The sequence below is a fragment of the Triturus cristatus genome, chromosome 11 (assembly GCF_964204655.1).
Source record: "Triturus cristatus chromosome 11, aTriCri1.1, whole genome shotgun sequence".
In the NCBI taxonomy this organism is placed as follows: domain Eukaryota; kingdom Metazoa; phylum Chordata; class Amphibia; order Caudata; family Salamandridae; genus Triturus; species Triturus cristatus.
This window is the reverse complement of record NC_140594.1, coordinates 729,160,319-729,180,626: the sequence shown is the minus strand read 5'-3', so window position 1 is coordinate 729,180,626 and position 20,308 is coordinate 729,160,319.

Below are 20,308 nucleotides of genomic sequence, written 5' to 3'. Positions count from 1 at the left end.
CTCCCTCAAATCTTGCTTCATGGATTTAATTAGTGCCAAGCCCTTCTGAAGCACTAGATCATTCTACCTTAAGTGTATCAGTAGTGTATAAGAACATTTCCCTCCTACCAGGAGCCTGTTCAGACAAGGGAGGAGCTCCCTCCATCCTATCCCCCCTTTCCCATACAGGGTGAGAAAGCCCTATTAAAACCCAAATTCGAAGGTGACTGCTGGGCCTCGCATGACGCTCTGCCCACTTAATGAAAAGTGGCCCACAATCCAAATCTTCAGCCCTGCAGCCTGAGGCCTGGGGACAGGACCTGTAACAGAAAAACAAGTTTCATAAGATGCCCATGACCCCAAACCGCCTACCTTCCTCTATATCTATCCCTATTCTAAAAGAGTGGTTTCCAAAACCGCGTATGTTCAAGCCAACCAATGTCGGGACCTTGTGCATTATGGCCAACAGTAACTGGCAAAAAATCAAGTACTAGGAGAATGGATCACTTGTCCTGTGCTATCAGGGTCTAAGATCTTAGGAGTCTGTGTAAGAAAACCCTCATATGAGTACACAGGTCGGTGGCGGTGTATCTTGATTCTCCGCCTTCGTGTACTGTCACAGCATCTTCATTGGGTTTCTTTTTGTTAGTATGCTGTCCTCCACCTGGAGGTAGACCAACTGATGTTACAGTAGCGTCCAGGTATCAAAAAAAGGAGAGGGATGTGCAAAGTGCTCATAAGTGGTGAGGTTAAAATTCCCTACTCAACTCTATAAACTGCAAAAATTTTAATGAGAACAAGAGTGGAGTGGGAAATTAAAATAAAAGTGATGTTGTTATAGACAGAGTTAATAGTCTATTACATCAGTGGATGAGGTCTGTGAATACGGTCAACATGTTTCAGCCTTCTCGTGTATTCTTGAGGCTTTCGTCAGGACCAAAAAGTAAAAAAGGGGGGGCCCGTTCTGCCGCCTTTTGGTGTGTGATCAGGTGATCACAATTATGTTAATTCTTTTGGAGAGTTGTTGACTCTGTAATTTAAACAAAATTGAATTGTAATTATTCTACCCTCTTTGCAGCATCGATAATACAGTGACGAGGAAGCAGATGGCAGACCCCCAGATACTATGAACCGCCACAACCTAACTTCCAACCCTACATGTCAAATTTCAATGGCTGGATGAATCCATACTATGCAGGCCCCCCAACAATGGGCCCCATGATGAATATACCGACTCCCCCCCCTCCTTTTTTAGGGAGGCGCCCGAATTCAAGAAGAGGACGAAGAAGGGGAGTCACATGGGACGACCAAGAAAGACAGGTGCACACCCGCAGCATGTCGAAGGAACAACCAGGACCGAGCTCAGCGACTCGCTGGTAATAAACCTAACAGACCTCACGCTGACAACTGAAGAACTAAAAGTTCTCAACAAGGGTTTAGGTTTCGTCCCCACACCACCTTTGGACATCTTCAAGACACGCTGTGAAATTGCAGAATTCTGTAGAAAGATCAAATTGAAGGCATTCTTTATGAACAAAGAAGAACAAACCTCCGAGTATGATACCAACTTAAGACCCAAATCCACATTCTGTCCTCCAACACATACGGTCCCAGTGGAAATACAAGCCTTTGAACAAGCAGTGATGAAGGAAGTAGAAAACATCAAAAGCAAAGACAATAAATCCTATGTAAACATGAGCAAGAAAGAACAAAAAGCTCTTGAAGACCTACGTAACAACAGTGACTTGGTAATAAAACCGGCCGATAAAGGAGGAGCGATAGTGCTATTGAGTAAAGAAGGATACAACAAACAATGTTCAGAACTACTTGCCGACCAAAGATTCTACAGGAAACTCACCACTGATCCAACCACGAGATTGAAGAGAACTATAGATCTAATGGTAGAAGAGGCAGAAGTGAACAACTGGATCTCAAAGAACGAGGCTGACTTCTTAAGAACTGACAGCCCGATAGTACCCTACTTTTACTCTCTACCTAAAACGCACAAACAGAGAGTACCCCCACCGGGACGTCCCATTGTTTCCGGAATTGGATCGGTGTTGGAACCATTGTCACAATTCGCCGACTATTTCCTCAAACCCGTGGTACAAAGCACTGCAACATACCTCAAGGACACACGAGATCTCCTCAACCAACTTGAAGGCCTAGTATACGATGAAACAACTATGTACCTAGTAGGACTTGACGTAGAAAGTCTTTACACTAGTCTACCGCAAAAGAAGACTTTAGAGACTCTAGAAAATATCCTGTTCTCAAACACCTGGGACCACCACACTCCCAGACATTTCGTACTGGAATGTTGCCGGATGGCACTTACTGAGAACTACTTTGCATACGAAGGGATGCTGTTCGGTCAAAGCCACGGTACTTCTATGGGTAGTACCTTTGCCCCTAGTGTGGCCGGGCTGTACGTAAGCACCTTTGAGCAACAGTTCATTCAGAATGAGAGCAACCCCTATCAGCCACATATACGGTTCTGGCGTCGTTACATCGACGACATAATCATGACATGGGAAGAATCACAGGAGACTCTGAACTCCTTCCTAATATGGATGAACAGTAGGGATGATTGCTTGAAATTCACCTGCACTTCAAACCGGAGAGAATTGGATTTTCTTGACATAACCATCTACACGGTGAACAACACTTTACAGACGAAAACATATTACAAACCCACCTCACGTAACAGTATACTCTCGTACAACAGCTTCCACCCCCGGCCCTTGAGGGAGAACTTACCTTACAGTCAATTTTTACGACTGAGACGTAACTGCAGTACCATTGGAGACTACAGGGTCCAAGCTAAAGATCTGGAAATAAAACTACACCAACGTGATTACCCTGACAGAATTATCAAAAAGTGCCAAAAGAGAGCACGCAATCAAGCGAGGGAGAGTCTTCTTGAAGTAACACCTAAAACACCACCTGCAGACCTTCTAACATGTGTCACAACTTACAACACGTCAAGCAATACTGTGAAGAAGATAATAAATCGCACCTGGAGGATTCTAACTTCAAACACCCTCCAATGGCCTAAACCTAGGTTTGCCAATAAAAGGACACGTAACCTGAAAGATCAGTTAGTGCATACCAGGCCAGCCCCAAAGAAAAAAGAGAACATAACATCACTCTGGAACATGAGTCCCATCACGGGCCATTACCCATGTGGGTCATGTGTCTTATGCAAGCTCACAACAGCCACAAAAAAACTTGATTTGTTACCTAACTTCACATGGACACTGAGACATCACACGAACTGCAATACCAGCCACGTGGTATACATGATCACCTGCCCATGCCAAAAGAAATACATTGGTATGACATGCCGTAAAGTCAAGCTCCGCATAGGAGAACACAAGAGCAATGTGAACTGCAAGAGAGCAACAACAAAAATGAGCAAACATTACATTGAGCATAACCACAGTTCAGAAGATCTCAGGTGGGTAGTACTAGAAACCCTTTCAGTAACAACAAACAATGCTGAACGCATCTTATTCGAAAAAGAACAGCGTTGGGTACATCGCCTCAAAACAGATATTGAAGGATTGAATGATTTTATCCCATGGCATACACTGGCGTGACATCATGAATGAGAGGATATAATCAGATGCCAGTCCGAGAGAAGACAATAAAAACCATCCAGGTTTCCTACATCACGTCATCACCTGCAAAAAGAATAGTCTCAGTATTAAATAGGTATTGAATTACAACCTGAGAAAAACAAAATAATACTCCTTCATAATGACACTAGATAACTTTTGAAAATAAGCTGTTGAAAATAAACCTCGGAGTATTTCTCCTTTACCAAGCGATCACATTTATACCAATTATTTTTAAACGCATCGCTTATTCTGGAACTATTGATTTGCTTTATAATTAATTATTCCTCTTTAACCACTAACATGGTCTATGCCAACTTATATCTTGCACCATAGTCTTTTCTTTCAACAATGAAGATCTTTGCCAACCGCTCTGCCAACCAGATGCAGGAATGAGAGTCTCTCCTTAGCTTCTAACACCAAACAGGTAAAAACGACGGATACGCAGCCCCGCGTTAACCGGGACACGGCGATCAGAGTCAGCACAAGCAATGCGTGATGAAGAACCGGTAAGCCCTTGCTACTCGCTACCACGAGACAGAAGATTAACGCGGTAAGAGCACCCAACTAATTAACATTTAACCTTACAGGAACAGGTTTTCTTGATCTCTGAAGTCCTGAGGAAGCTCATACAAGACATTGAGCAAGGTAATAGAGAGAATCATTATACTCATACTAATCTGGGAATGTTAATCCTTACGAATTGGCGGATAAATTAATTGACTGTTTGTTCTGTTTAGGAGTTAAATGTACGCGCCTCTTTATTTACCGATGTAGACTATGACGCTTACGAATAAAGCGAACTATCAATTTATTTGTTAGTTTCAACAGTCGAATATGCGCTCCTCCGTAAAATACGATAGACACAGACTGCTCTTGCCATCTAACTAAAGGCGAAAAATACGAGCGCTTAACACACGTAGAACTAGTGGACTAATGTCACTTAATTAGATATACCCCCGTAAGTACATTCAAACCATCAGTGACGACCGTCAGCTCATTCATGCCAAAGCGTGTGTACTCTCAAATGATGACACCATACATGTACTACCACAATTAAGATATCCAGTGAATCTCATGACGTTCCTCTTCTTGTAGCCCACATGCCAGTCTCTCCTTGACTGCTCAGTTGTTTTTAGCGCGTAAATTTCCTATTCGAAGTGCTTAATTGGAAGCACGATAATTATTACATTATCACTGTCACAGCCCCATCATTGATATAGGACGAATGGTCACTGTATTATCGATGCTGCAAAGAGGGTAGAATAATTACAATTCAATTTTGTTTAAATTACAGAGTCAACAACTCTCCAAAAGAATTAACATAATTGTGATCACCTGATCACACACCAAAAGGCGGCAGAACGGGCCCCCCCCTTTTTTACTTTTTGGTCCTGACGAAAGCCTCAAGAATACACGAGAAGGCTGAAACATGTTGACCTTATTCACAGACCTCATCCACTGATGTAATAGACTATTAACTCTGTCTATAACAATATCACTTTTATTTTAATTTCCCACTCCACTCTTGTACTCATTAAAATTTTTGCAGTTTTTAGAGTTGAGTAGGGAATTTTAACCTCACCACTTATGAGCACTTTGCACATCCCTCTCCTTTTTTTGATACCTGGACGCTACTGTAACATCAGTTGGTCTACCTCCAGGTGGAGGACAGCATACTAACAAAAAGAAACCCAATGAAGATGCTGTGACAGTACACGAAGGCGGAGAATCAAGATACACCGCCACCGACCTGTGTACTCATATGAGGGTTTTCTTACACAGACTCCTAAGATCTTAGACCCTGATAGCACAGGACAAGTGATCCATTCTCCTAGTACTTGATTTTTTGCATTACCATTGGAAGCCGGATGGATCACTGCTTCTCATTCCCTCCCCATTGATATTTACAACAGTAACTGGCTACTGTCCTCATCCTTAAAAAACCCTCTTGCCACCGATGACGGCCAAAGGACGCAGAGCAGTCCCCCAGCGCACCGGGCAAAGACTAGCTACCAGATATACCCACAGAAAAATGCCCCTGCCCTTCTTCCTGTGGTCTGTTTCGGATTTGTATAACCACACTATAGGCAATCAATCAATCAGGCATTTACTAAGCACGACTACTCACCCATAAGGGTCTCACGGCACTGAGGGTTGCAGGCTCCAGTCCATCAAGGAGGGGGTCCATAGAAGAGCCAGGTTTTGAGGTTTCTTACGAAGATGGGAAGTGATACTGTCTGTCTGAGGTGGAGCCGAAGGGCGTTCCAGGCCTTGGCTGCGAGGAAGGAGAAGGAGCGGCCTCGCGATCTGGTTTTTCTGGTGCGAGGGACCACGGCTTACGAGAGCTGGGCTGATCGTAGGGTCATTTGGGGTGCGTGGAATTTGAGTCGGCTGTTCAGGTATGCGGGTCCGGTGTCGTGGAGGGCCTTGTGTGCGTGGGTGAGCATCTTGAAGGTGACTCTTGCCTCGATGGGGAGCCAGTGCAGTGTGCGCAGGTGCTGGGAAATGTGGCAGTGTTTCAGCAGGTTGAGGACCAGTCTTGCGGCGGCGTCCTGGATGTTCTGTAGTTTGCGGGTGAGGTTCTTGTTTATCTCGGCGTAGAGTGTGTTTCCGTAGTCCAGTCTGCTGGTGACCAGGGCGTGAGTGATGAACTATCTGTGTTCAAGGGGTATCCATTTGAAGGTCTTGCGTAGGAGGCGGAGGGTGTGGAAGCAGGAGAATGAGACTGAGTTGATCTGGCCGTCCATTTTGAGCTCGGAGTCCGGGATGATTCCCAGGTTGCGTGTGTGTCCGTGGGGTTGGGTGGGTTTCCGAAGGCGGGGGGCCACCAGGTGTCATTCCAGGTGTTGGGGTTTGGGCCCATGATGAGTACTTCTGTCTTGTTGGTGTTTAGTTGAAGGCAGCTGTTCTTCATCCATTTGACGACGGCTTCCATGCCTTCTCAAAAGTTGTGTCTGGCGTTGTCGGGTTCGTTGGCTAGGGAGATGATGAGTTGGGTGTCATCTGTGTATGACACAATGTTGAGTCCGCAGGTTTTGACGATGGGGGTGAGCGGCGCAATGTAGGCATTGAAGAGCGTTGGGCTGAGGGAGGACCCCTGAGGGACTCCGCAGGTGATTGGTGTAGGGTCTGAGAGGAAAGGAGGGGGTCTGACCCGCTGCGTTCTGCCAGAGAGGAAGGAGCTGATCCAGTCGAGGGCCTTGTCCTGGATCCCTGCGTTGTGAAGTCTGCGTATTAGGGTGCGGTGGGAGACTGTGTCGAACGCCGCAGAGAGGTCGAGGAGGATGAGGGCTACTCTTTCTCCTCTGTCCAGTAGGGTGCGGATATCGTCTGTTGAGGTGAGGAGGGCGGTTTCTGAGCTGTGGTTTTTCCTGAAGCCGGATTGGGAGGAGTCGAGGATGTTGTGCTCTTCAATGAATGTGGCGAGTTGGCTGTTGATGGCTTTCTCGATAACTTTCGCCGGGAATGAGAGCAGGGAGATGGGTCTGTAGTTTTTGAGGTCAGTGGGGTCTGCCGAGGGTTTCTTTAGGAGGGGGTTGACCTCAGTGTGTTTCCAGTCGTTGGGGAACGAGGCAGTCGACAGGGATCGGTTGATGGTGTGGCGGAGCATGGGTGCGATGGTGTCGGCGGCTCAGTTGAAGATGTGGTGGGGGCAGGGGTCCTTGGGGGCCCCGGAGTGGATTGACTTCATTGTCTTCAGTGTGTCTTAGGTGGTGTGGGCTGTCCAGCTGTCAATCGTTGGTTTCAGGGTGTCGGGGTGGTTGGTGGGGGTTCCGTGTGTTGGTTTTCTTCGTCGAAGTTGTCGTAGATGCTCTTCATTTTGTGGTGAAAGAAGGTGCTGAGTTTGTGGCAGAGGTCTTGTGAGGGAGGGATGACAGTCGACTCGCTGAATGGTTGGCCGAACTCCTTGATGATGTTGAAGAGTTCTTTGCTGTTGTGTGCGTGTGTGGAGATTCTGTCTTCAATCGCTTTTTTTCTCGTGTTTCTGATTAGTTGGTGGTGTGCGTTGGTAGCGACTCTGAAGTTGTTGTGGATTCAGTGGATTTCGTGTTCCTCCAGGCTTTTTTGAGGTGGCGGCAGGTGCGTCTGGATTCTCGAAGTTCGGTGGTGAACCATCTGGGTTTCTTGGCGTGGGCGTTGTTGATTTTCTTGAGGGGGGCTATGGTGTTGGCGCAGTTGGAGATCCATCTGTGAAGGGTTCGGACTGCTGTGTTGGGGTTGTTGTTTTCCTTGATGAATGGGGTGGAGTTGCTGAGTGAGGAGGTGAGCTGGTCGTCGGTGATTCTGGTCCAGTTTCTTCGTGGGAGCAGGTGCCGGTGTTCTGAAGGTGAAGTGGACGCAATGGTGGTCAGTCAATGGGAGTTCGGTGGTGTGGTTGAGGGTGATGGAGTTTCTTGTCGTGAAGAGGGGGTTGAGGGTGTGTCCTGCTGAGTGTGTGGGTTCAGTCACGGTTTGTCAGAGTCCAATGTTGTGGAGGTTGTCCAGGAGGGATGTGGTGTTGGGGTCCAGCTGGTTGTCGATGTGGAAGGTGAGGTCTCCAAGCAGGGTGTAATTGGTGGATGCGATGGCATGCAGGGAGATGATGTCCATGATGGAGGTGGTGAACGGTCTGTGGGGCCCAGGGGGTCTGTAGATGAGGGTTCCTCGGAGTGTGGTGGTAGAGTTGGTCTGTATCTTGAAGTGCAGATATTCCTTCATGTCTGTGGGCTCGTCGGGGAGTGTGCTCGGGCGTAGGGTGGATTTGTGGATGATGGCAATTCCTCCTCCCCGGCGGGTGTGGTGGTTCTTTCCGGAGATCTTGTACCCTTGGGGAATGGTGATGGCGATGTCCGGTCCCGAGGTGGTGTTGGTCCATGTTTCGGTAAAGAATGTTACGTCCGGGGTGGTGCTGTCGAGGAGGTCCCAGATTTCGGTGGCATGTTTGTGGAGGGATCGGACTTTGAGGAGGATGCATTGCAGGGTCTTTGGTTTGGTTGTGTTGTTGCGGTCGGGTTGTGCTGGGTCTGTGTTCCTGGCGGTGCTTTAGGTTTGTCAGCAGCGGTGACAGCTGAAGGGTCTGTGGGTGTCGGCCAGCGAGGCTTGCTTACAGTTGTTGTTGCGACCTGGGTTGAGTTTGTGGAGTGCTGTTTCGCTGTAGTGTTGGAGGTATGGAGATCCAGGGTTCCTGACGCTAGCCGCGGTCGGGTCCTGGACGGGGGCAGACGGGCTTGCCTTGGGCACGCCTTTTGCACGCCAGCAGCGCGCCCGCTGCGCGCGACCACACAGTGGTGGCCATTATGTAGGGGAAGGGAGGAATGCTCGGCTGGGAGGCAGGAAAACAGGAGTAGACAGGGGGGAGGGGCCACGGAGGCAGCAGCGGTGGGAGCAAGGAGGTGGAGAACAACAAGGGGAATGAGTAATGAGCAGAATTGAAAAATAGGCAGATAACAGATACCAGTGCAAAACAGTGCAGAACACAATAAGCACAATAAACTCCATAAAAGATGACAATACAAAGATGGACAGCACAATACTGATCGCGACTACAGCAACAGCAGATTGCAGAATGAAAAGGTCAAAAATTACCGCGTTGCGGCACGCAGGGCAGCCACGGCACACAACAGGGCAAACTGCAGCCTTGAACACCCAGGCTAGGGGCTCAGCGGCGATGAAGGAGGCGAGGAGCTGCCGGGGAAAGTGCAGACCTGTGACAGAGGTCAAGGTCTTACTATTGCAACCCTGCAGCGGTCGCCATTATGTAGGGGAGGGGAGGGAGGCTCAGCTGGGAGGTGGGAAAACAGGCGCAGACAGGGGGAGGGGCCGCAGGGGCAGCAGAGGCAGTAGCAGGGAGGTGGAGAACAACGAGGGGAACGAGTAATGAGCAGAATTGAAAAAAGGCAGATAACAGATAACAGTGCAAACACAGTGCAGAACACAATAAGCACAATAAGCTCAATAAAAGATGACAATACACAGATAGACAGCACAATACTGATCGCGACTACAGCAACAGCAGATTGCAGAATGAAAAGGTCAAAGATTACCACATCATGGCACGCAGCGCAGCCACGGCACACAGCAGGGCAGACTGCAGCCTTGAACACCCAGGCTGGGGGCTCAGTGGCGATGAAGGAGGCGAGGAGCTGCCAGAGAGAGTGCAGGCCTGTGACCGAGGTCAAGGCCTTCTTTATATCAATGGATCTCTTCCCAGAGTAATCCCCTACCCCCAACACCTGAGACACCCAAAAAGCTCCAAAGAACATCCACAGCATAAGGGCTGATAATAGCACCGTCTCGCTATCCCCCTGCAAACTTTGGGAAGAGCTTTGAGTACATCACTGAAATTGTCCAAGGTCAACGGCTTCCTATTGGGAGCCTTCTGACCAGCTTTCCTGTCTTAACCCTCCAAAATTCTTCTTCCAAGCTCACTAGCGGTGGGTGAATAACCCCACAAAGCTTGCCCATAAAAGCAATACCTGCTAGCTTGTTCAAAATAGTCACCCTTGACTGGCCTTTTTCAACAAGGGACATTATAAATTGGATTATATCTTCAACCATACACCATTCCTGTGACATCTGTTTTCTGCTTCTGCTAAGAATTCAGCCTAGACCTGATCAAAGCCCTTCTCAAAGAAACTGCTAGGGAATCAGCTATCCTCTCTCTCCTATTGACCAAAGCATTTGCAGCATCAAGGTCCTCACTCTGTCCACCTCTGTGGCCAGTCCACTCTGAACAAGACAAAGCATCAACAATGTCATTGTCCACACCGGGCACATGGCGGGCTCTAAAAATTATATCAGACTGTAGGCATTTTAGAACAAAGACCCTCAGCAACTGCCAGAGCTGTTGCTCCTTGGTTGACTGCCTATTAACCACATGCACTACCGACACATTGTTAACTCTGAAAAGGACTCTCTTGTGTGCTAGCATTTCCACCCATAGTGCCACTTCCACTATCAAAGGGAAGAATTCAGGAGTGCAATAATACAGCCACCCCCTTTCCAAGCTACTGGCCAGTCTTTGGCACACCATTGTCCTTGCCAGTAAAGACCAAAACCACAACCTCCTGCTGCATACGAAAAATCTGCGTGTCCCACTCCATGTCAGTCAGTGCTGCTAATGGAATCCCATTAAAGGATTGTGTGGAGGCTTGCAACATCCTGAAGTCCTCTTTGACCACTGCCGGCAGCCTGATATGATGGTGGGTTAGCGGTAAACCTGAGAGTGACAGACCCGACCTCCTACAAAATGTTTTTTCTGCTCTTGCAACCCTTCATGCAAATTTTATATGGCTCAACAGGACCTGTACCTCCTTCACTGTGACCTTTGATTTTCCCAACATTGCATCCAGCAGAATCTGCATTGTAAGTTTTTTCGAGCAAATGGTCTTTCATAGCCCTTGAGTCAATCTCAATGTCCAGAAAAGACAAGACCATGCTGGGTCTCACCTTCTACTCCGGGGCCACTGTCACCAATGAGCTCCTGGAAACTTACCAGCAAGCACTGGCAGTCCGTGGAACCAGGTTCTCATACAAAAAAAGTCCCATTTATCAAGAGAAAAGTCACTGCAAAAATGTGCCAAAGCACACAAATAAAGCACTCATAATTGAGCAATCCATTGGAAATGCTTTGTCCACATACCAACTGCCTTCAAATTGTATGCCCAGCAGTTGGAAGTTGGCAGGGTGTACCGGCAGTAAATGAAAAAACCGACTTGATGTCGCTCTTAACCATAAGCGCCCCCGTCCAACTAATTCCATTAGAGCCTGGGCCACATCTACTGACGAGTATGTCACCAAAACCTGTTCTACTAGTATGAAATCATTGACTGACTGCCAGGAAAGGTGTTGTATTAGCTGAAACGTTCCCTTTTCCTTTTTGGGTAGTTTGACAATCGTAGATACTATAAGGTGTTCCTGAATCTCATTGAATAATTTGTCTCTCTTTGCTTGGGTGTGCTCGCTTGCTGATTTCAAATTAGCTGTCCAGTAGCGTATTCTCGGACCATCGTAACCCAGTCTGAAACCCTTTGTAAAACCTTGTAACATCGTCCTTCCTATCGTATTGTGAAAGCCAACATTTTAGTCTATCTAACTTAATGGGCATACAAGCCATTCCCTCCAGGTCCCTGGCCGCCCCTCCCTACCCTGTAGCCGGTGGCCTGTCCGCGTGTCTGCCCTGCTGTTGCCGCTTGTTGCCATTCCGGACCTCCTTGCTGCTGACCATAGCCTGCTGAATAACTGGAAGACCCCCTCCCACAAGGCAATGGACCAGTGGGTGTCGACCTGCACATTTTGAACATTCGTGGCAGAACTTATAAAAATTCCCTTGTGCAGAGTCGCTTATTGTAGTCTCAACAAGTCCCACTCTGGCTATCCTGTCCTTTATCCAAATACCCGTCCCCTCCCCAGGTGGGGCGCCCTTGAAAGGGCTTATATACGATCGATAAACTACTAGCGGTAAAGTTCGTCTTTCTAAATATAGCTGGGCCCATAGTGTGTTGCCTTAAGTTAGTATCCAGTTCCACCCATTGTGCTTCCGGATCTACTGCCATACAGACCAGAAACTCTTCATCGTATTGAGCCCAGGCATAACCTTCATAATTTACCTGGGCCTTTCTGGTGATATCTATGTATTTAAAGAGTGCAACCGACCTCTCCTGTTACTTTTCACAGTACACACTCGCATATATAAGAAATGCTGCGGCCTAATTCTCTATTGTCTCGGCACATCAGGCTTTTGGACAACTTCAGCTCCTCCTCCTTGAGGCCTCATTGGACCTAAGATCCTTATGCAGCAGCTTCAGCATTTCAACATATTTACCCTTCCATATCCTCTCCTTAGTATCTGGCATGAGGTGCGCTCCCAAGGGCTTTGCTGTCGCCATGTAGGGCAACTTTTAGAATTTCAACTCCTTACTTTCAAGCGTTCCTAACTCTGTGGTTGTATCCCCCTTTGTCCCTGACCCTGACTCTGTGCCCATGTTGGCAACTTTGCTGGAAGATCCAGATCGATTAGTTTCTGCTTCCCATTTAACTGTGACCTCTTGTTTACTGTCCCCCTGCCCAACTGGGGAGATCTAGTTACACATAATGTGGTCCTCTGTACAAACACCAGTGTACCTCACATGGAGACCATTCCATAAACGGGCCTCCCTGCTCTTCTGATGCTCCTTCGCCTCCACAACCACTGATACCATGCATGATGCATGCACCCTGCACCACGGTACCTTACCTAGTGCCAAGGTCGGTGCCCGACGCTTCACAAATTTCTCTTGACATCATGTTCTGGCCTGACCTCCTTGTAGCTGCTGTGCACTTGTAACCTATAAAACACTAGGGGCAGATTAAATAGATGAACCCCCCCCACCACATCCTGCCACCAGCTCAGTTCTTTCTCCAAGCTCTCTTCTTCATAATCAAGCATGGATCATTCCGCCTGCTCTCCAAGCACCCCATGAACATCTTCATCTGTCCATTCATGCAGATGCCCACTTGCCTGCATTAAGGTTTCATAAGCCAACCTATGGAGGGCGTACCTTGCCCTCCCCACCTCTCCATTGATGCAGGACCCATAGTGATGTGCACCTTCCTGCTGGAGGCCGCTCTAAATACTTCCTCCTGTTGCACCAACGAGGCCACACTAGACCTTCGTAGGGTGGTGATCTTGCTGTCTACCGTCATTGTCCAGCTAGCCACATGGGGCAGCACCATCTCTTCTCCTCGGCACCAATGAGCCACAAATGGCTCTCTCGATTCAGTCCTCCCAGCTGACGCACCGACTTGAAAAAAGAGCAAAGGTCTGGTGTGCTGGTAAAACTCCTAGACTGAATGAGCGCCTTTCCGGCCCCTTTGCTGGGACTGCAGCCTAGCTTGTGCAACCCAGCAACACCTGCCCGCAACCTGGTGCCTACCTCTGACACAACACATGCCTCAAGTGCCACCTTCTGCCCAACCCCCAACCGCTGCCTTGAACCCAAATCGCCTGCTCTGCTATATACTCTACTCGGGGTCTCACCAACAAACCCCCAGCCATACACCTCTCCCTCCTCTGACCCCAGTCCTCCTCTGTATTCTCCTCCTCCTCCTCACTCCATTCCAGCTTAGCTGCTGCCAACATTGGGGGTAAGTTACCACTGTGCCGAAGCTCCCTTCCCCATAACATCCTCATGCATTGCACATGTGTCCCCACTGATGGTATAGCCCTCAGGCATTGCCCCCTTCTCCTGTTCTTCACATGCCAGCTGTGCCTTCATCCCCATAGGTGCTCTCTCCAGCCAGGACACCCCGCCCGAATCAATAGCATTCAGCTTCTCAGACTGTACCTGGCTGTGACTTGCCTCCTGATGCAATTCTGATGTGTTTTCACCCTCAGTCACTAACTGGCGATAAATCTCTTGCAAATCCACTTCCAGGCTTGGCTTCTTGGCCTCAATGCTCCCTATCAAATATTGCCCCTCAAAGGCCCCTCTCCCCCTTTCACCTTGCCGGCTTGTCTATCTCTGCCCTCAGAACCCTACCTCCCTCACACTGAGTCATGCTTTCCCCTCCCTTTGTGTGAGGCCGCTCACTTGTCAGCAGCAGCCCGCACCCAACCACTAATGCCGAGGCCTCCCGTGGCCACACGGCTTCCCCGCTTAAGCGCAGTGTTTCCTTTTGCTCTCTAGGTCATTTTTTAAGTATAGCAACAGGAGCTCGTGCCATGAGGGGCCTCACATTTGTTTGCCCGGAAACCTGCATGAACCTCTCGCTCTGGCAGATTTAGGGAATTGAACTGAAAATATTCGAAAGGTGCTTATTTGGTTAAATACATCGGGCAGATTTATGTTCCCTGGCGCATCCCTGCAAATCGACATGGTTGCGCCAGGGAAGATGCAGATGCGCCGCATTTACAATGTGGTGCATCATGGCGCAAGGACAAGCAGATACGTGACGCAGCTGCTGGCGTAAGGTTGACGCAGTGCTGAAGTTGCGTCGCAAGCGCAACGCAACTCCAGCACTGTTCCAACCTACCCTATCCCTAACGTGGTGCGTCAATCCTTACGCCTGCTTCAAGCAGGCACACGGTTTTGACGCATCAGCGTTGGGAAAGTGACTCCGTGAAATCTTATAGATTTCACTGAGTCACTTTTCAGGGGCGTTCCTGCGACGGAACGCCCCCCCTGAGTAGAAACGCCCACATGAAACCTGACGCAGGTTTCATGTCGTGCAGGGCTTTACACCGTGACGCATCTCTATAGATGCGTCACGATGTAAATGGGGCGCAACATGGCACAGGGTTTACGCTGCCGCTGCGTCACAAAAGTGACGCAACGGCGGCGTAAAAGGGGCGCAAGTCCCTCATAAATCTGCCCCATCATTTATACATCTAAATGTTGATAGAATTCATATAAGTATATGGATTTCTGTTTATGTGCTGTATTCTGTTTTCTTGTTGGTGTACCTTCTGGTATTTACTCATCTTGTCTCTGCAAAGAAAACTACTTTTTTAAAGAACAGTAAATATGTTACAAAGAGGAGACGTACAGGTACTTTAAGAGTCTTCTTTATTATGTCTCAACACCATCACAGGTTCCAGTCAGCTGGAGTCAGCTGTCGAATGCTCGCACATGCTTGCCAGGCATGTACCATTGGGGTGGAGGGCAGAGGGGTGGCAGGTCATACCAAGTGTGGATTACAACACACCTCCTTACATAGGGAAGGAAAAGGAAAGGAAGGAAAAGTGAAGTGGAGGGGGTTCAAGGCAGTGACAGTGCTACCTTGTGGAGAAGTGTGGCTCAATGGTTAGAGCGGCAGACCTCGATGCAGAGCACTGGTCCGGGACCAGGGTTCGATTCCTGTCGCGGCAGGGTCTCGGGCTATAAATTCCGTGGACCGGTTATTCTCGCCTCAGTGCCTATTCTAATCATGGGTCCCACGCTGCAACTCTGGGCAATAGCTTGCTTAATCTCCACAACGGCCCCACAGCGCTGGGGATGCCTGGCTTCACCCTGGGGATGCCCAGGAGTGGACATTTCACAGGGAAAGCCAGGAAGGGTTCTCTAGCGGTATGAATACAGTGCCGGGAGACCCCGGTCCGGGGTAGCTGTGCGCTATATAAGTACTAGCACATTTTCATTTATTTACAAGCTAGAACAAGATATGTATACAATAGGGTCATACGGACCAAGTTAGGTAACCAGAGGAATAAAGAACACAATATAATGCAATGCAAAACTTTAGAGGTTTTCATGTGAAGCAATAATCTTTTGCCCACCTAGGCGCAGCCGTAGGCCTTGAGGATCTCCTAAGAACAACATTTGTTTCTCACCCATTGGAGTCTCAACTTGAGAGACCGACACTTCCCTTTGAGGAACAATTCTGTCCATGCTCCAAGTTTGACCATTTGCAAGCTGAACAACATTTCTAACAATTTTGATAACCGATATGGGTTCTGAGAACCTTGTGGTCTCCATTTTGCGTGGCTTGGGAAGGTCCACACGGACCCAATCACCTTCTCTCACAGTGTGAGATTTGACATGTTTCGTTATATCATTCCTGACCTTATACTTGGCTTGGTGATCAGCTACTCGTTTGCTGATCTCTTCCGGGTTCACAGCACAGGTGTTCTGCCTTTTTAGAGGTGGTGAGAGTCTGGTTATGGGAACCCTTCCCTTCAAAGAGCTAAAAGGGGATATTCCTGTGACTAAGTTAGGAGTGGAACGATAGGCTCAAAGTGTGTCCTGCAAGGTGTCTTCCGCCAAGATACCTAAGATCTCTGCATGCTGTAAACACTCTTTTACTAGGCGGTTCATGCGTTCTACCAACCCGTTGGCACGGGGACAATATAGGGCTGTTTTGTGATGGGTGATGCCCATTTCCGCTAGGAATTCCCTCATATTTTCCAAAGTAAACTGCACCCCATTGTCAGTTACCAGGGTGTCCGGAATCCCTTCCTCAAATAATACACCCCTCAGGAAGCTTATCAGTACCTTTGTGTCAATCTGGTGCACGCACTTATAAACCACCCACCAAGTGTGGTAATCCACCATGACCAGTATGAACCGTTCCTTCAAGCTCTTGAGGTTGAGTGGACCAATTATGTCAAGGGCCAGTTTGGACCATGGACTATCTGGCACTGTAACAAGGGATGGGGGGGTTTCCTTGCCTGCTGTTTTTTAGCCGATCGGCTGCACTCCAGACAGTCCTTCGCTGTGTGTTCAGTCATGGTACCCATCCCCGGCCACCAGTAATCCAATCTCACTTTGTTCTTAGTGAGGCTGCGCCCCAGGTGACCAATGTGGGCTAAATCCACGATCTTTTGTCTAAGTGCCACAGACGGGACAATTTTCTCCCCTATACAAACCGTCCCCTCTTGGATGTATAATTCCAGTTACACGTCCCAAAAACCGCTCAATGGAGTGGCGACCTTGCACTTCTCATCAGGCCACCCCTTGACAATAAGGCTTTTAAGGACCCTCATTTCCTCATCATTACGTAAGCACTCCTCCCCCTCCCCTTTGCTTAGGCAAGACAGTTTAAGGATCATTTCGTCGGCTCAACTTCAGTTGCACAATCATTAACATCAGTAGGTGAGCGAGAAAGGAAATCTGCTACTACATTTTTTGAGCCTGGCATATACTTTACAATGAATTTGTACCCTTCCAATCCCAAAATCCATATTGCTATCCTTGGTGTGGTTTTATTCAGACCCCTTAGTTGTGAACGCATACATGAGGGGTTTGTGGTCGGTCTTCACAGTGAAGAAAATACCCCACTGAAAGAAGCGGAAATGTTTGATGGCCCATGCACATGCAAGTGCTTCTTTTTCGACCACAGAGTAATTTACTTCTGCTTCTTTAAGGGCGCGAGAAGCGAATATAACCACTTGTTCCTTGCTATTGACAACCTGGGTGACACTGGCACCCAACCCTTTATTACTAGCTTCAGTGCACAGGATTGTGGGTTTAGTGGGATCGAATCTGCCCAACGATGGGGCGGAGGCAATGCTCTCACTCACTGTGATGAACGCCGCTTGACAATTCTCGTTCCACACGAAAGGGGTCATTTCTTTTAGTAACGACCTCAACAGCTCCACAATACTCGCATAATTTTTGACAAACTTGGCGCAGTATTTGGATAGCCCCAATAATGATTTTAAGCCTCCTACACATGCTGGAGCGGCTGTCCCCTGAATGGCTTCTACTAGGTCAACCTTCGGTTTTATTCCATCCTGAGAAATAGTATGACCCAGGTACTCTACAGATTCTACCCCTTTGCGACACTTATCCTTCTTTAATGTCAACCCTGCTGCTTCCAACTTAGTCAACACTTTCCTTCAAAATGGTGTTATGTTCTTCCAGATCTTTCTCGTAAATTAGGACATCAGCCTGGAAGCACATAGTACATGGGAGGTCCTTCTGCACATGTTGCACGATCCTCTGGAAGGCAGCGGCTGCTGAGGCCAACCCGAAGGGCATGCAAATATACTGGAAGGCCCCTAGAAGAGTAATGAACGAGGTTAAGTGACGAGAGTCAGGGTGCAGCTCCACTTGGTGGTAGGCGGACGAAAGGTCCAACACGCTGAAGCAACTTGCGCCTTTGATTAGGGTGAGGACATCATGTATCCGTGGAAAGGGATGTCTATCCACCCATATGTTACTGTTTAAGTCTCTTAGGTCCACACATAATCTGATCTCCTTGCTAGACGCCTTAGTCATAAGCACAATCGGGGCCAACCACTGTGAACTTTCTATAGGTTCTATAACCCCTGTGACAAGAGTTTATCTGACTCGGCTTGGAGGGGTGTTTGCATCATGTGTGGTATGGGCCTGACCCGGTGAGCGACTGGTTTCGTGTAAGTTTTGAGCTTGATGGAGTGTTGGTAGTCTTTTAGTAGGCCTAGCTTTTCCGTGAAGACCTCTGGGAAGTCATTGCAAACCTCTGTACCCCCCACAGATGGGTCCACAAGGAGAACGTGGTCAGGGCTATTAGGGTCCAACTTGATGCCCAGTTCCCTCTGGTGTTTCCACCCCAACAAGTTGGATCCTTTCTGCGTGATGTAAATCTTACCCATCGTACTCCTCCCCTTAAATCCTATATTCATGGTTGTCATGCTTATTAAGGGTATGGGGTCCCCATTGTAACCCCCTGGATGGATGTCTGGAGGCTGCATGCCCTGATGCCACAAGGGAAACATTTTTGTAAACGCCTCGGCTTCCACCAAGGTATAGGGTGAGCAAGAATCGGCGAATACCATCACCTCTCTTTTGTCCAAGGTGATGGTACAAGACGGGAAATCGTTAGTCTTGTCGCCGCTCTGTAACTGGAACACCAGTTTGGCCTCTTGGGGAGGTTCCTGTTCAATAGCCAGTACAGGTTTGGATCGTTGATCTCTACAGACCATGGATAAGTGACCCCTCCTTCCGCATTTGTGACAGGTGACTGATCTGGCTTGACACCCCACATAATTAGCTAGATGACTGGGGCTCCCGCTTCGCTTTGCAAATCGTTGGTTGCTTGTGACACATTGTAGCAAGTGGTGCTGTCTATTCACCTCCCGCAGTTGGATTTTTGCCGGCGCTTCAAGGAATATCGAACACGAGGAAGAAGGAGGTAAACTACTTCTCCCAGGCGCCCTCTGCCCTTTCCACCTGTGCTCAGGGCCGCCCACCTGCACCCCCGCCCATTGTCCCTATATTATTCAGCTCTAGTTTCCGCAGCGCGGAACGCACGCGGGAACGAGCCCGGGCGAAGCCCGGGACAAGGGCGGGTCCGTCTGTGGCCGTGCGGGGCCGGAGGAGGCCGGGCCGGGCTATCCCCCTAACCTCGTGTATGACATTACCACTGATCGGACCTCTTGTGGAGTTAACGAATAATATTTCCTCTATACTGAAGGTAATTGGAAGCACTGCCACGCTCGTATTGCTGCTAAGGAACTTGATGATAATTGTTGCAGCATTTTGTGTGCACTAGTGCCTAAATAGGTTATCTCTTGGTCTGGCACGCTTGTTCTTATTTATATGATCTCTTATTCTCGTTATGGCGAAAAATAACATTAAAGTTGCGACCAAAGGGGGCGCGGGGACCTTGGATGCCTTCCTGAAGAAAGCAGAAACTGTTGTTGCCAGAGAAATCGAAATTGTAGAGAGGAGACTTTCCTTGGAACCAGTATTATTGTCTAACTCTGGATCACAATTGAATGTACTTATTGCTGACATTGATGTGAGGCTGCCTAGTTGTCCATCTTTTGTAGAGCCTGTACCAGAAGTTAGAGATGCTGTTGTTCCATTTGTATTAAATCGTACTGACGGCCCTCTTCTCCCACCTCGAGCTACTCGCTCTGGCCAATCTCGAGTATCATTGGCCTCCACTACTAACTTAAACAAGGGTAAAAGAAAAGCAACTAAGGGCCCTAATGGAACTCGTCAAAAAGTAAAACAACCTAGGAATGTAAAGCCTGCTATTGATTTAGTTCCCCAGGATTGTACATTGGCCCCCCTGGTACAGGGGAATAAGACCCTTGGGTTAGATGATAATACTGCTCAGGTTTCTGTTATTTCTACTGGTTTTAATTTGATTGAAATTTTAAAGCTTATGGATGAGCAATTGAAGGCTTCTCTGTCGCCAGTTTTGAACAGACTTGACAAAATTGATGACAGACTCACTTCGATTGAGCGGCATATAGCTGGTCAGGAAACATTATTGTCAAACCGTAATTTATTGGAGAGACCCACCTTATCTGGAGT